Consider the following 17863-nt stretch of genomic DNA (forward strand, 5'->3'; position numbering starts at 1 on the left):
CTATTTTTCAAACAGTGCTGTAATTCAAGTTACAGTTAACCCGTCATGTTAAAGTTAGGGGATAAGGGGATCAAATTTGACTCTTACATGTCAGGATTTGCTGTTTATTTTATATGCGTGTGTGTGGTAGCATAAAGCAGTTCCATCATGATAAGCAAAGCAATCAGTGCTTGGCCTGTTAAAGCTAAGAATAGACTTCAATTAGGGTGATACCCATCTGATTATTCCCTTCATGCATTCATCTTGTAATTTACAGCCCTCTTGTGGCCACAGTAGGTTATTGTCTCTGGCATCTCAGTTGACTACCATTTCTCTTTTTTTTTTTTGGTGTGGTGTGGTGACAAAGGCTGGGCCTTGTCAACCAAAGGGGGGAGCAGCATTTTTTGGATGTTTGTGCATGCTTATTGGGGATTATCCTGGGATGTTTGATGGGTGACTAGTTATAGCTAGCTACAGACAAGTTATCCTTACCAAGCTACGCTTGACTCAGCTTCCACTGATCTGAGATCAGTTATGATATTGAGTGCAGTATTATACAAATGTGCAAGAGCTGCTGTAAGACTGAGAAATTTGAGACAGAATTTTTTTACACAAGTAGCTACCAGCTCAGTGCATAAGGTTGTGTGTATAATGGGTGAGCTAGAGAGAGAGAGATTGGGTATATGACGGTGAGGCTATCATAAGCACTATAGCTGTAAGTGTAGCAGTGCAATGTAAGTGCAGTTTAGGCTATTTGTCAGTAAATAAATGCTACAACTTCTCATGACCTAAGCCAAGTTTTGCCAACTTCAGCCCTGGAAAAAAACATAATCTCCCCTTGCTTCCTGACTATGGTCCAGAGAAAGAGTCACTGGAGTGCGTCATTGTCAGTTAATGGTAAAGATTTTAAGATATTTTTCCTCTATACTGAACTTGTTCTGTTTACTGTCAGCCCAAAGGAATAATCCTAATACTTTCTCAGCCAGGAAGGAGAATAGTGAAGCTGTCCAGGCAGAGACCAGCAAGATGCAGGAGAGAGACGTTCAACTCTGGAAAGAGAGGCAGCACTAAAACATGAGACAGGCCGTGAATTTAAGATAGAAGAGAGGGAAGGTATCTTGTAGTATGTGTGTGGGGGTTGGGTTGTAAAAGTCATCACACTGGAATAAGGTGACATTAATCCTGAAAACCAAATGAGTCTTGTGGTTTGATCACTGCAAAATTCATCCTGCATCCAGAGAGCAATTTCACTTGAGAGCATTGCTGCCCAGCATTATGCTAAATGTCCAAACCAATCATAAAACAAGTCATATGACAAAGTGCTGTTGTCACTGAATAACATGGGCAGCTGGTAAATAATGTCACATTGCTTCGCGAATAGGGATAATATAACTATATATGTGACGTGATGATACCAGAAGGGGTGAGAGCCAAAACGTCTCCTCCAATAGAAGCACTCAACACATTTATTTGTTGGACTCTTAGTGCATTTATGTCTATACAGGTTCTGTAACTGAGATTTTAAACAAGAATCTACAGCAAACAGCTGTTCTCTATGGAAAGATGTGGTGGACTAATTGGGTCCTGAGCAGAGAATGAAGTCCAGCCCCATGCTTATGATCCTGTCTGGGTGTGCACGTAGGACATGGATGTATGATATGTACATGTGCATGTTAGTGCATGTGAGTCCCTCCCTTTATATACAGTCTATGGTCCCTCCCTGTTAAAGCCCCCCCCCCCCCCCACCCACGGGAACCGCCCACACCAAGATGGCACCGCGCAGTAGGCAGCGTCCAGGTGATCTTCAAGGATTTCCTCTGTGGAAGAAACCGCGTTTTTTTGTTTTGTTTTAAATCTAAAAATGCCTCTGACAAAGAAACAGATAAGACCAGAGCACATGCGGACAGGCCATGTGGACCATTGACTCATATCCCGCTCAGCTGGTGGACCTCGAAACATCCAAAAAGCCTTTAAAGGTTTTACTGGCTTCCTCTGTGTTATTTGTGCGGCCGCGCATTTTCTTTCCCAGTCTGACCTTGGAGCCGAATACTGGTCTGACCCCTACAAGCGGCTAAAGGGCTCCAGCTTGACTTGGAACTGGCTTTTCGCCTCCTCCATGTGTAAGTAACTTTATGACTGCTTGGTGTTAGATGTCTGTTTTCATTAGTGACCGGCTACAGTAGCATGATAACGTTAGCTGACTATTAATATGAATTTGTTCGGGAAATGTTGCTATTGCTAGCTGGCTAACTGCCAGCGTTGCTGCGCAACAACACGACAATGCTAGCGTAAGCTAATAGTTGTGGTTGGTTGTTTTTGTTGGCTCTGGTTTACACTGGTTAACTTTACTTAGTTGTGTTTCTTGTTGTGTGTTTAGTGGCCCCTTTTCCCTGGGCTTTGTAACACCTTGCTGACCGAGAACTTGAAGGCAGGGCGGGAGTTTGGAGGCCGGAGGTGTAGCCGATAAAGCATTTGTTTTAGTGTTTAAATATCAATATGCTAAACACAAGATTTCACCAGCGCAGCAAATGTTGTCATGCTTCAACCTGCTCATACTGTATTTTCGCTGTGGTGTTTTCTGTAGCGTTATGTCAGCACCATTAAGAAATTTGCATTTGATTGTAAATCTTCATCGCTAATTCATACTGCATTTAATACAAACATTGAATTAAGAATTTAGAGGCTATAGCCTACAGTTTATCCTCATTGTATACGGCTCAGTCTTATTCCTGTTTTGACATACAGCTCATGCTACAGGGCCGTCTGTGTTGATAGAAGATAAATCTATCTAAACGATGTTAATGATACACAGATAACATGCGCATGGTTAAATACTTAATTCCCTTGGTGATTACCCAGCATCATAAATACCTGACTGCTGCATCTCATTTGCACGCATCCCACTTAATGTTTGCATCGCCCATCTCTCTTCCACTGAGGACCTAGCTTTATCCCTCCTCCCTCTAGAATATATTAGACTTGAACTGTAGCCAGCATTGGAAGCGCTGGAAGTGTTGGGAGGAGTGATTAAAGTGGCTGGAGGTGTTTTTAAAATGATGAGATAAATGCAGTACAATAAGAGCATATAAGCACACAACTATTAACACTCACTCACACACATTGCTTGTTGGCATAGGTGTTTATTGAGCATGTGTACCTATTAAATAGTGTGTACAGAACCATGAATAAGTCGGCTTTTTATTGCTAAATAGGGCTTTATATTTATCCTCTTGAACTTTACACCAGCGGCATGACAAACACATAAAGACCCTGATCTGACTGAACTGGCATGCATATGTCTTTCTTTTTTAATAGTATGTCAAGGTAATAAAAGGTCTCAGTATTGTAAAAAGGTAATTTTATGTCCTGTATAAGAATTTTCCCACTTTTTATGTGTGGCTTATAAAATTACAATATATTTTTTGTTTAAATACAATTCATGTTTAAGAGTGACCAACACAGAGAGATGTATAACTTTTGATGGCATATATATAAAAATATCCAAGAGTTTTATATGTATTCCATTTCTCAATAATACATCGGTTTAAGTAAAACAATCCTAAAACTTTGCCACTTAGAGACTTGCGGTAGATCTCTTAGATCTCAAATGTTTATGTTGGTGTTGGTGACAGTGGCACCATAGACAAAATTCCCCTTGAAAGTGGTAGAAATAGTTTTTAAAATGGTTCTAAAATCTTGACATTTCTACTGCTCAATTCTGAGGAATAAAGAAACCAACATGGTACAGAGGGATAATGTCCTTATAGTGTCATTTGTTGACATTGCAGAATGTGCCATCACTGCCATATATGAGATAGTAGTGTAGTTTGACATGATATTTGGTGCATAGACAGCATAAAATAATAGGTCACGATTATGTGACTGACTGCAGTGCTAATCACTAAGAACAACACAACCAAACTCAAACTTGATGTTGTTTTCTACTGATTGGCTACAGGGGTTGTTGGAATATCGATTAACACTGTGTGTGTACATCAGTGCTACATCACAGCTACCAAAGAGCAGCTAAAAGGTGACTGCAGTATCACTTCAACAGAAATACACAGAGAATAACCTGAGCCTCCTTTCTGGTATGGAGCTGACCATTCAGACAGAGCTTGCTTGTTCACAGTGAGAACACAGCCAGAGACAGTTGACAGGCATCAAGCTGTTGTTGTAGACTGGTTTGCTGCAACTTCAGGTGCAGGATAGGTCCCATGTTTTATCAACCTAACGTGCACTAGTAAGCCTAGCACAGTAGCACGATACTTTATTTTTTATATCCCCGTGTGTCATCAGAAAGAGTGAGGGAAATAGTGATAGTAACAGAGTATGAGTAAGAGAATAGAGTCATCCTGTGGCTTCAGTGCATTAAATGTGTTGTAGAAACTGATACACATTTCCAGAAGCAATGCTTAAGTGTAAGAATTGATGGTTTCTTAGTAACAACTGACTGACTGCTCTATGATGAGTTAGTCATACGACGAAGGCTGCTTTTCAGTAGCAGCAGACTGTGAACAGGCAGGACTGACAGGAGATAGGACTGGACCAAGGGCTGGTCATAAGCAGGGTGGAGAGAGGATCTGTTTTCGTGGATAAATTCTACATGACAGAGGTGACACCTCCAGAGTGGCAGCAAGCGCTGCACAGCAGCAATGAGAGAGAATGCAACAAGCAGAAAGACCTTCCCCTTTGACTGTCTCTCTGTCTCTCTTGATTTGATGGGGGTTTTTTTCCTGTTTTTCCTTTATTCTTTCCTCTGCTCTCTCTTTATTTTACTCCGCCTTTCTGCTTTTTTCTTTGTTTCTTTCTTTCTCCACGTCCTCCACTCTTATTTAATCACTGAACATTTGTAAATATTTGTGTTACTGTCTTTCTGTTTTCTGACACTACTTTGCCTTTCTCTATATTTTGGCCCTCTGCGATTCCTTCTGTCTCTTTGTCAATCTCATATTCATCTACTTTGTGTTAAAAGCGACAGGGTGCACTCTAGTGGTTTGCTAATGCCTATCCCTCTCTCTTAGGTGCACTGACACAGGCTGATGTTTTCTTTCTGCATCATCAGTGATGCTGCTGCCATGTTTGATTGTATATTTAAACCTCAATTGAAACTAATGAAACTAATATTATTTTATTTAATGATTCCAGCCTAAGCTGAGTTTATTTCAGATACTATCAAATACTGTGCTCTGTGTATTCGCTGACTAAAATCAATCTTCCTTTCAGAGAAAACTGCTTAAATATATTTTTATGTTCAAGCTTAGTAAATCCATAGAGGAACTTTGGTGCATAGAGGGAAAAAAAAGAGGTTTCATAGGCTAAACAATATCTTGTTCTGAGTTTCTTTTCAAAATTTCTGCTAAAAGGAGTTACAGTATCTAGACTAGCCTGAATTCACTCCTAAAAAAACGTAATGGCGAGGAAACTGAAACAGTCACTGAAAAGATTATTTTAAAGCGGAGACGTTAAACCTGTTTTCTCATACTGACAAATAGATTGGGAAGCCAGTAAACAGTACCTGGAATAGTATTTTAAGCTGGAGGCTATTTGGAAGGCCATGATGTTATTAACAGACCCTGTGATTCAGACTCAGACAGCTTTTGTTCCCTGTTTCTGGCACTTGATTTATTTGGATGTGTTTGTCTTCTTCAATCCAGTCCCTTTGCTATATTTGATTCTTCTGAGGTTAAGAACTTGATATATTTTTCCCCTCAATGTCATGCTCTTGCTCTTCTTGTTCTCTCTCTCTCTCTCCTTTTCCTAATGCTGCTTTCTCTCTTCCTCTACCTCTCTGTCTCTCAGGCCTTTTCTCTTTCACAATAAACCTCTTAGTCCTCTCTGTCACCGTTGTTTCCTGTGCGCTATGGATTTTCTCCCTTTTCAGTTTCGATCCCCTGCAGCAAAATAATATTATATGTCAGAATGGGTCAGTATCTGAGCTGTCTCTGGTATCACTCTCTCACACACACACACACACACACACACACACACACACACACACACACACATTATATATATATATATATATATATATTCATGCACACACGCACACACACACACACACACACACACACACACACAGGTATGTACATGTGGAAACACTCAAATGCACACACAAACAAGTATGCTTGATTCATAAACAAACACACACACAAAGACAGGAAAGCACTGCAGGGGTGAGGCCTGTGACAGGGTAATATACACTTGTCTCCCATTTCAGTCAATGATCAAGGCACTCAATAAAGTAGGAGTTGTTGCACCTCATGCTTGATATCTCATTTACTTGGTGTCATGTATGATATCAAAGACAAGCGTGCTGTATGTCACTGTTTGAAGTACTGCTCTCCATTTAAGGCAATGTATTTCTCAACTGTGGTTTACTCCATTTATTCTTGCATGGTCTCAAGAGGGGAAAAGAAGTCTTTTTTGTGTATTTAGTGTTAAGCCAGCCTTTTAACAGAGCAGCTCCTGACAGGTCAGCACTCTGTTATAGATATTTTCTTTTTTTCTTGTGCATTATATACGCTTACTCTTTATCTTTTACTTATGTGTCCATATATTAACATGTTTTATAGTATTAAATCAGTATTCATAAGATAATTTCTTCTGGTCATGGCTGGTTTCAGCTGATGCCACAGGAGACTATGACATATAAAGGAATGATAAATAGGTACTGCAGTACGTGCATGCTTATATACATACATACACTCACATACCTAACTTCACATTTGCATGCCTACTCACATACAGCATCTGCTGACACGCGCGCACACACACACACACACACACACACACACACACACACACACACACACACACACACACACACACACACATACTTGTACTTCTATCTTTGTGAGGACCCTCATTGACATAATGCATTCCCTAGCCCCTTAGCCTAACCTTAACCATCACACCTGAGTGCCTAACCCTAACCCTGACCCTAACCTTAACCTAAACCTAATTCTAACCATAACTCTAAAACCAAGTCTTAACCCTCAAAATGTGATTTTAAGGTGTCTCGAAAAGTGAGGACCGGCCAAAATGTCCTCACTCTGTTAGTAAGGACCAAAAAAAGTATTTTACTATGTAGCAAGTACAAGTATACACACACACACACACACACACACACACACACACACACACACACACACACACACACACACACACACACACCTGGTTCAGTTGATGTAAGTGTCCCTGTGTGAATATATGACAGCTACTCTCTGTCAGGCCTCAAGTGTCTCTGATGACTGCTGAGTGATTTTAAAGTTGAGTGGATTGCCAGTTTGAGTGATTTTCTATCTGTATGCACTATGGGAAGGTTCCACTTTAGAAAATGCGTCTTTTCCCACATGTCCTTGCGCCCTATATGTTATCATTAAGTCTCACATTGATGGCTGCTTCATGAGAAGAAAAAAAATGCATAGCACTTTTACTGCAGCATTAACTGAAATCAAACCTACAGGAAAGGATAGCATTCAAGTCCTGTGCTTCAACAAAGACACATAACGCTGGGTAAATATGGCAGCAGTGAATTCACTATCTTTCCAACCTAAACCCAAGCTACACAACTTTGAATCGGAAAATTACGCATTTGGCAAAGTGTGGATAATTCTAAGTTGCAGTGATGCATGTTTCAGCCAGTCAAGGCTAAGGAACAGGAGGAGAAAAAGAGGGCAGATTGGTGTTGGAAACAGCGTGTGTGAAGCCAAGTGCCTCATACATATGTACATATTTGGATTATACTGTATGGAGGACATTTACCTCGGCCAAACCACTTTTGCATTTCTGCTGCAAACTCCAAGAAAAATGGCCATTTCTTGCATTTGAATTTCAAATTTGTTTTGGTTTATTACCATGCTGAAATGGATCTGACCCATTCAGCTGATAAGGTCACACCAATCAACAGAAGCACTGAGGGTTCATTCATTCTGTATTATCACTTATATTCAATTTCAATATCCTTTAGGCATGTGCTTGTGCTACTGTCCAAAATGTCAAGATGTTTTCATCTCATAGCACTTATGTCACATCGATTTAATTTTTCTGGCCACTGTTGATAATGTTTTACTGATACTACTCCTCACACATGCCTGTGTTACATGTTATATAATACCATTGATGGTGGAAAATTTCCTCACTTGTCCTGCATATGCTTAACTCCATTCTGTAACGAGCCCACCTCCCATCACTTAATGTCTCCATATCACCATCTGTCCATTTAGTAGAATGACTCCAGAAATTATGATAAAAATTACCATAATTTCTTTACCACAGCCAAATATCTGTAGATTGGAAGTAAGGAGTTGTAAAATGTAAGCCTATAGGCTTTCACCAATTTACCATAATGAATTTAGTGGTGATGATAAAGATTACGCTGATTCCTCCGCCAGATAGAGATAATGGTAGATCAACCAAGCCCTGTTTGGATCCTTCAGCCCTGGGTGAAGCCAACATGGCACTCTGGAGGACAATTGACACAAAGCAGAGGAGAGATGAAGGGAGGAGAGGATGATATGGATGGTGAATGGGTGCTATGGGAATATGAAGAGGGACATTGAGAGATTTAGGAAGGTGGAAAGAGTGATAAAGGAGGCGAAAGGGGCTGAAAGATGATTAGAAATGGAGGGAGTGACTGTAGCTGGGTGAGAAAGGACAAGAAAGAAGAGAAAGGATAGGGAAGGATGGATAGAGGAACAAAGAAAGAATTGACAGACAGGGACCTAGATGGAGTTGAAATGCGGGGAAGGAAGATGGAGGAAAAGAGCATGTGGAAGATGTGCGACAAAAGAGAGGAGATTGAGTGGAATGAGCACATGGAGAAAGGATATGGGTGGATTTTAACACCATGTTTCACTACTACATACATTCTTTATTTTCCTATTGCTTTGATGGACTCTTAGGCACATTAATCAGTGGAGCTGAAAGCCATCAAAAAAAAAAAACATCCAGTCAAACATTAAAGATAGACAGAAAGAGGCAGAATTTGTCTGACTACAAATGAGGCCTCTTCTTCATTGACAATGATGCGTTAAGTGGCTGGGTCACATTTTTCCTCACTGTAGAACTTAATTATCTGAACCTTATATTATTATATTAAGATAAAAAGCCAAATGAGAGAGAAACATTTAAGAAATCCTGAAGAGGGGGTGAAAAGTGTGGGGGTGGATTGACAGACAGAAAGAGAAGACTGGCTAATACTGAAGTAGTGAGGGTGATAAAGGCAGGCAGGTAGAAGAACAAGGAAAAGTGGGAAGAGTAATAGGAAAGGTTGGTGAGAATTATGATGGTAGTGTGGAGAGAGAGAGCGTGATGGTGAGTAAACACAACAGAGAAAGAGTAAGCATTGGTAACAGCAAGGGAGACTGATGGTGAGCAACCCTGTCTTCTATAGCTTTTATCTGTTCTCTCCCGTCATCTGTCTGTCCCTTCCTCCATCTCTCTCTTCCCCTCATCCCTGTCCTCTCGCCACTGTCCTCATTCCCAAATGGAAGGGAAAAAAAATAAAACAACATGCAGATAAAATCATGTAGATGTGTCTAAAGATTTTAACACTATGCTGTCAACTCCAAGCTTTCCCTCCCTCTTCATTAGCGAGTAAGGCAATGTGAGGCCAGCTGGATGGGGAAAGATGATGTCTAAACAGAGCATATCAATGAACCTCATCCCAGATGTTTCACAGTGTGTGTGTGAAGGTGTGTGTAGGTGTGCTCTCAAATTGGAGAGGCCTCCTTACACCTGTTTACCCTCTCAAATCACAGCCAACAACAAATCTGTGGGCAGTGATGTTCTGTGTGTGTGTGTGTGTGTGTGTGTGTGTGTGTGTGTGTGTGTGTGTCAGTGTCACAGTTTTTTAAGGACCTCCTGCCAACCAGCCATTGGTCAGGGAGTTGCCAAGGTTACCGAGCAGGGTGGCCCAGCTATGTTGGGGTGACAGATCTCTGTGTTTGCGAGTCCTCTCTCTCTCTGTTTGAGAGCGAGGTTGACTTTCATGAGCAAAGCTTTCAGGTCTCAAGGTTGCCTACAGCTGTGTGACTTGTATCTCTTACATCATGCCCACAAACATACAATATCCTTCCCATGCTTCCTCTTGTACTCCCTTTAATTTCCTTCCTTCATTCCTTTCTTCCTTGCGTGCGCTTGGCCTCTTTTCCTGCTGATGTTGTTTGTGCTTCAGCAGTGATGCTTGTGGTATTTTGTGTCTGAGCCAGTGCAATGACATGGTGCAGTTACAGAAGGGCTGGGTAAAGACCCGTTTCATTAGATTTTTAAAAATTAATGTCATATTTAAGTGTCTGTCATGTATTTTATTGGATTTGAATGAAATCTCTGCAGAGGCATAAGCTGGCTTGATATGCATCTGTCACTATGTCTGGGTATGACTGCTGCAATATCCTCTGTAATAACCCAGCCTCTGCTAAGACCAGAAAATGCCTTTTTGGCTGCTGGGCTCTCTCATTTTCTATTTTCTAGTAGTGCAAATCACCCTGACAGGAGAGCGAGAAAGCGCTTTTCCTGCAGAGTCTGATAGCTCATTAGGATTCAACTCAACAAGCCCAAACAGCAAACATATTTTCCTGCTGTTACAATTCTCTGCCCGTGTGATGACAGTGTTTCTGTATTGTGACTCAGATTCAGGGAGAGCAGATAAAAAGAGGAATACAGAAGAGGGAAATTTACCCTCCATATTAAAGAAAGGGGATGGACTGTAAGGATTGTAAGACACATCTGCAATAAGGGAATGATGGGTGCCAGATTAGGAAAAAATGGAAAGGTAAAGATAGATTGAAACCACTCTTGCCAGCTATGCCGATTGATTAAAAGCTGGTGAGTTTTATCTGTTTCCCTCTCTTCTACCTGTCAAGACTCAATCCCTCTGACACCCATACGATTTTTTTTACACTCGATTTTGCTTTCTTTCTCTCCCTCTTCTTTCTCTTAATCATTTTGCCCTATATAGGTGCTTATGCCTTTACATTTGTGTGTGTGTAATTGTGTGCATATTTGAATTTGACTTTATCTGTGTGAGGACACATATCCTCCTGTATGTGCAGGCATGTGTGTCTTTGTGTTCGGATATATACATAGGCTAGTGAATATCACCAGCAGAAACTTTTGTGCATCAGTTCCATGATTCTCAGCAGAGAATTTCCTTATCATGAGCTTGTAGTCTCACTGAGACAAACTAAAATTTGGGGATAGAATATTCCTGCTGGGACATACTGCTGTTGCTGTACTTGCTCTAAAGATTGATTATTGAAACAGGTTTATGGCTAAGAAAAGAGAAAGAAAACAAGATGCAAGGAAAGGGAACAAGTAAACTGAGCTGCAGTGAAATTCCACTACAAAATTACAAAGACACCTGAGATATTTCTAGAATAGGAATTCACAATTCTGTTTTAAGAGGTGTTCTTTTTATCTGTTCTCAGCATCATAGCCTAGTCCTATACTGTGTGTGTTCAAAAAGCAGTCTGGCCAATAACCAAACTATTGGGCCCCATCAAAATAAAACAAATTTACCTTGTTGATAAATTTCAAAGATTAGTTCAAAGATCTACTATAAATACGATAATATGTTCTACCGTATTTTCCGCACTATAGGGCGCACTGGATTATAAGGCGCACTGTCAATGAATGGTCTATTTTCAAACTTTTTTCATATATAAAGCGCACCGGACTATAAGGCGCATTAAGCGAAACAAAACAGTCAGATAAGTCAGTCAAACTTTATTAAACACGTTCACAATAACTCCTAACCTTGTCCAGTTGTAACACGTAAAAAAAACACAGTCTGATACCGCTAAATCAAACGTTAGCGTATTCACAATAACTCCTTATAGGTCCTTATACACACACACTGTAATATTATGGTGAAGCACAGTATGTATTACTCCGCGACGCTCCTGACTACGATAGCCGTAATGCTGCAAGCGGTGCGGCTTTGTAGTTTACCAAAGTCGTACTAAAACATTTTGACAGAGCGCCGTGAGCACCGTGTACCACACAAAATCGCTTCGAGGTCAGTAAGCACAACCAGAATTAATCCATATATAAGGCGCTCCGGATTATAAGGCGCACTGTCGTTTTTTGAGAAAATTAAAGGCTTTTAAGTGCACCTTATAGTCCGGAAAATACGGTACATGTTTTAAAGAGTAACTTAACATACTGAAATAGTACTTCACTTCCTCTCTGAGGTCAAAGTTTCCACTTTGTTGTCCTCTGTTGTCCCTGTAACTACATTCAGCAATGATGTGACATTGTGATGACACACCTGGGAGTAAACTACATCACTAAGGTGTAAAATTCAAACCACCATAACAAATGTATCCTTTAGTTTCTAAAACTTCCTGATAGAATAATTCATTTTCCAGGCAACTAATTTTACTTAAACATACTGATACAGGGTATATTGGCTAAATCACAAGAGGCTTGAAAGAGTCCCAAACTACAACAATATGACAAAGTATTCTTAAATCAGTTTATACATTTCTCTCAACATCAGCGCGCATGTATAATTTGCAGTCTCTGCAGCAAACTGGCTTACAGTTTCATTCTCCTTGTGCTTGGTAGGGACAGACTTCACAGGACAAAAGAAACCTCTCATCTTTCCAATGTATTTCACATTATTTACTGGATCTAGTACTGAATAAAACAGGAGAACAGCAAACACTTAATTTCATTCAAGTGAGTGTGTGGTTTGGGTTTGGATTAGTTTTATTTTTCCTGCTCAGACGTGATGACTGATCAGAGGTTCAGTCTGACTGCCATTCTTCTCATTGTGTGTTCTGTACGTTTGAGAATCATGAGCTTGACTCTGATTACTCTGACATTTGTTCTCTAATAAAGCAATAACTACACAAACAGGAGGATACTCTTGAGAAAACAAGCATACAAAAAACCTAAAAGAAAATGCAGAGAGCTACACCAAAAAAAAAAAATATATATAGATTTTATAAGATAGACACCATACATTTGGAGACCTCAATTCTTAACCAGCTATTGGCTATGTAATTAAAATGTCTCAGGCAAGCTTTTTAGGCAATAGATTTAAAGTTTTTTTTTTTTCCCATGGATATTTTTTTAAATCTATTACTGAAGCCCAACATACAGAGATACACATCATTAATACACTTATAGACCTGTAGGAGATTAAAATGCACTCAGTGTTTGGCTGAGAAAAACATGGAGAGTACAAAAGCAATTAGAAGCACAGAGAGCAAAGTTGCTAAAGTTAGACAACAGTATTAATCAAAGGGCCAAATGGCTCTGCTGGAAAACAAGAGGGAAAAAAAACTTTTTAAGCACATTTTTCATCTGCCTGGTCAGCGTCGTGTCTAGCCAGTTCTGTGACCTAAAGCTAACCATTAGATAACATTTTTCATTCCAAGATAAAAGAGGGCAAAAAAGAAATGAAAAATGGAGTATGAATCACTGTAACTCCCCTGTATTTTGTTTTGAGGAGGAAACAGCAAATTCAATTACTGGATTTTAGATGAATTAGGGGGACAAAGTAGGAGGTGGAAGGATTTGAAAAGAAGAAAAAGAAAGCATGATATAAATGGGTTGATGGTGGGATATCTGGTTAAAACTGACCCCTCTTTCTTATCCACACCTCACCCTCAGCTATATCTTCCTTTGTTTTCTCTACTTGCATTCTTAATAGAAAGTCTTTCCTTTCCATGTCTTTTTTTTCTCTCATATCCCCTGCCCTCTTTCTCTCAACCTTTTACTTCTCTCTGCCCTCTCTTCTTTCTGTCCCTGTTTTTTGTCCTTTCATTCTATCATTCTTTGTTTTTGCCATCCTCCCCTCTCCTACTCCTTGCCTTCCTTCATTCTCTTCTCTGCCCCTTTGCTCTTGGGCTTCTGGCCAGTATCAAGGTGTTTTCACATCCGTGCTCCCCTTTCTCTGGCTACCTCATCTCCCTCCATCTCTCTCTGTCTTTCTTCACTCTTCTCTCATTTTCATGCAGCTTGCTGGGGAGCCATGCTATGCGTCTTTATCTCTGTCTGTGGGAGAGGAGACGGCCCAGTGCCAACAACTAATGGACTTTTGGAAAACACAGACAGCCATGCATCACAAGTCCAGAGAACTAGGGAGACAGGGAGAAAGGATTTGGAGAGAGGCCGAAGGGAGAGATGGAGGAAGACTTAACAGGGAAAGAGTGGTAGTGAAAGAAAAATTAAAGTCAGGGGTCCTTCTAAAGCAACACGGGGGAAAAAAAAGAGTGGGAGTGAAAATGTCTCAATGCCCATGAGAGCTATAATCAATAATGAGATCTGTAACCCATTCTTACTCATTTAAAGATGCAGAACACTGCACAACACTTCCCGTAATTTACCCCATGCAGCCTCGTCAACCAGCCTCAGAGCAGTCGTGCAAACTGAGAGGACACTCATAAATATTGTTAAACATGTTTAGTGTTGCTGCTTGTTGTTTAAAAGCCAAAAATGAATCAAGAATGATTGATAGAACTAGGTCAAATAAGTGACCAAGGAAGAAGTTTGGGAGTGAAAACGACCAGTCTGACAATTCAAAGACATACAATATTTAAGAATAAAAATTGGACATATTTAGTACAAAAATGTTTTGTCTATAATAAATATGTGTGCTTCCTTTTATGCCCACTAGAGCAGTTATTGACAAAATAGTTTATTTTGGAATGTTTATCCTTTTGCTTTAAGGTTTATTGTGTTTATTCCCCTGTTACTCTAGAGACACAATAAGTTACCAATCATTTTGAACTGAACCTCCAAACAACATCTGACACCGCCCACCACAAGCCTGGTCCTTTGAGTCTATGTGTGAACAAAGGGTTAGACTTAAAATGATTAACTCTGTACGACATGAGAATCACTATCATCATCATCACCTCAGTGCTACAGTGTTGCTCTATGTGGACCTCTGTAGCACCAATATTGCTCTCAAAAAACTTAAAAGTAGCTTATGAGAAGATGTGAGAGATCCATGGGGGTATAATCAAATTGGTGAAAATGTTAATGGAAACCCACCAAGACATAATTTGCAGTTAATTTGCTCTGAGAAAAAAAATCTCATCTAGAGAGCCTAAATAGAACAGCATCTTTCTTAAGTGAGACCATTCAGCTGAAGCCCTGCTCATATCTGTACCACATCTGCAAAGCTGCCACACTACAAACTCTAAAGGGAGCAGAAAAATCAGATTTTGTATTTTGTAGCTTTTATGGTCAGCACATTTGTACTTCAGTTAGATCAGAATGGCCTTTTCCTGTTTTATCTAAAATAATCTCACAACATCCACTTTGTGTCAAATGGTAAAGTTTTAGTCCTTTGTTTTTGATATAGTCTCTTTCTCTAATACTACACCGAAGGACATCAGTAACAAACACAAGTGTTTTTTTTTTAAATACACCTCTAGAGAAAGAAAAGGAGGGAAAAGATTCAGCTGTAGCTTAAGGCTTAGCACAGGGAATAATCTCTAGGTCACATCTCAACTTAGGGAGTATGTATGTGTGTGCAGGTGCACGTACACACACAGTCACAAATATGCACACTGTTTCTTAGTCTCTAATGCACCAAAGAGTCATGACCTTTGCCTGGAAAGGAAGACTGAGTTCCAGTGACACACACACACACACACACACACACACACACTCTCACACAAACTCACACTCATACAGGGACTTGCCCAGTAGTTACAGCAGAGATCATTTCCACACTGCATACTCTCTCCTCATGGACTGCATGTGGTCAGGTGAACATTGAAATGCATCTGTAATAACCAATTGCCGACCTTCAATGGCAAACTCATTCCCTTGCAGTCCCAAAGCAAACCCCATCAAACTGCCAAGTATACACCTCCGAGTCTCCCAGAAAATGTAGTCTGCAGTGACGATGTTAACATTCACCTCATGTCTGAGTTGAACTCCAGGGCAGGTTTCTGTGAACCGTACTCATAACTAAAAGAATTTTGGATAATCTAGTATCTGATCTCTTCTCTCGGTCTGACAGGTGTTTGCATTGACTGAATGAGTTAAGACACACAAAGGATTTCCAGTCTGCCTCACTGTTTACACATGTGTACATATGCAAGAGGGACTGGAAGCCTTTGAGGGTCAATGTTAACATCCCTGTTGGGCGGAACAGGCCATGAATGGTGAATAAAGAGCGGTCAAACAGCATGACAATAGCAGATGCTTTAAATGTTAGACAGATTCTTAGGACCTATGGGACCATATGATCTGGAAGATTCATTTTAGCAAACACCAGCTGTTCATTAATTTGGTGTGAGTGCGACTGTAGAACCACTCAAGTTAACACAACTGTTGGCTCAGTGTGTCAGTCAGCCTGCTAACTGATAGTGATGTAGTGCTCTCCGATGTTAGGTCTTCTGTTTCAGGCTTACTGACAGTCATGGACTGAAAGAGAATTTTCAGCTCCTACAGGTGAAGTTTCTCCTGAAATTCAAATTATTCAGGGATAAAGAGCAACTGTTGAGAAAAAAAAAGTCACTCCATTTAATTACCCCTGGGAGTAGATGGAGCTGCAGTGACTGATGGTGTGAGAGCACTCATGCACCTAAATCTGTTGCTGGAAAAGCATCTGAGTGTATCAGTCATCATTTTTCTTTCCTTGCCTTCATAACTATTTCTTTCCCACGGTTCCAATTAAAACTCCTCCAAATCCGACTGTATTTCCTCCATATTATCATATGCAAGTTTTTTTTTTTAAATACGCACACACACACACACACACACACACACATATATATATATATATGTGTGTGTGTGTGTGTGTGTGTGTGTGTGTGTGTAAAAGTGACTTGGTAGAAATTCAGTCTAAAAAGACTTGCTTTGGTGTATGTGCCAGCATTTTCCCTAGCAGCTATTCCTAGGTGGTGCGGAGGGCCTTTGACACTTTACTCAGACCATTTGGCACCAAAACTCACCACTGAAATCAATCCTAATGAACTTAATTTAGGAGGCCTGGCAGCCTCTCGGTGATGGGTCGAACACTGCAGCCTGCATTTAATCAGCCTTTTATATTCTCTATTGCTTTGGGAGTAAGATGTTGAATTGGCAGAAGGCGTACAGGATCTCGCCTTGAAACTGAGTCTGCAGTGTTGACCATGGTGTCAAATAATCAGCGGTACGCTGTGCTTATAGCTTTTTTGGATCATAATGTCTGATGTGTTTTGGAGAGACTGTGAATCTGTAAAACCAAAAAAGCCTATAGGCCATCTGTGCAAGCTTTTATTTTATTATCATACCCATAGGTAGGTTTTATTGTTATGTTACATCTAGCGGCCGGAGTAATCATGGTAGAAGCAAATTGGCACAGGAGACCACTGTTTGTTTCCTGTCTGTTTGTTTTATCCATGATCGTTCCACAATCTTAACTGCATCTTTATTATTGTAACCATGATGACAACTGTCCCCTAACCTTATGGAAGTACTTATTTTAACCCAAATCATGATCTTTGCATAAATCTCACCAAATTGTTTTTGTGTGTAAACCAACCAAACCATGACCGTTTCATTAAAATGTGTGTTAATTATTATGTGATGACAAAGGTCCAGCATGCTGCCACTGATAAATGTGGTTGACCATGGCAGTTAGAGAACCACTAAGCAAAAAGTTGTGATCAACTTATTTTCTCTCTGGCCTTACCAGTGGTTGTGAAGTTTTCAGTCTGACCAGAGTACAGAGATTTCCAAGCTACCAAATGAGGTGGGGTGTCATCTCATTGGTCTCGACAAGGTGAGCAGCTCAGTAATCCAGGACGACCTTCAAGTCAGTCATTGATCCTTCACATTGAGAGGAGCAAAGTGGCAGATACAGTTCAGACATTTAGTGTGACCACTGAGCATGATTGACTGGACAAAGGTGCAGACCCTCTGGGAT

The 17863-nt window shown here is 40.3% G+C and overlaps 1 protein-coding gene across 7 annotated transcripts in view; it reads left to right on the forward strand.

Moving 5' to 3' along the window:
- The window catches only part of grid2 (glutamate receptor, ionotropic, delta 2), a 509848-nt gene that overhangs the window by 446025 nt on the left and 45960 nt on the right, over window positions 1-17863 (forward strand). The window lies entirely within an intron of this gene.

This window comes from Trachinotus anak, unplaced genomic scaffold (genome assembly GCF_046630095.1).
Source record: "Trachinotus anak isolate AG129_WGS33_773 ecotype Australia unplaced genomic scaffold, CSIRO_AGI_Tana_v1 ptg000008l, whole genome shotgun sequence".
Classification (NCBI taxonomy): Eukaryota; Metazoa; Chordata; class Actinopteri; order Carangiformes; family Carangidae; genus Trachinotus; species Trachinotus anak.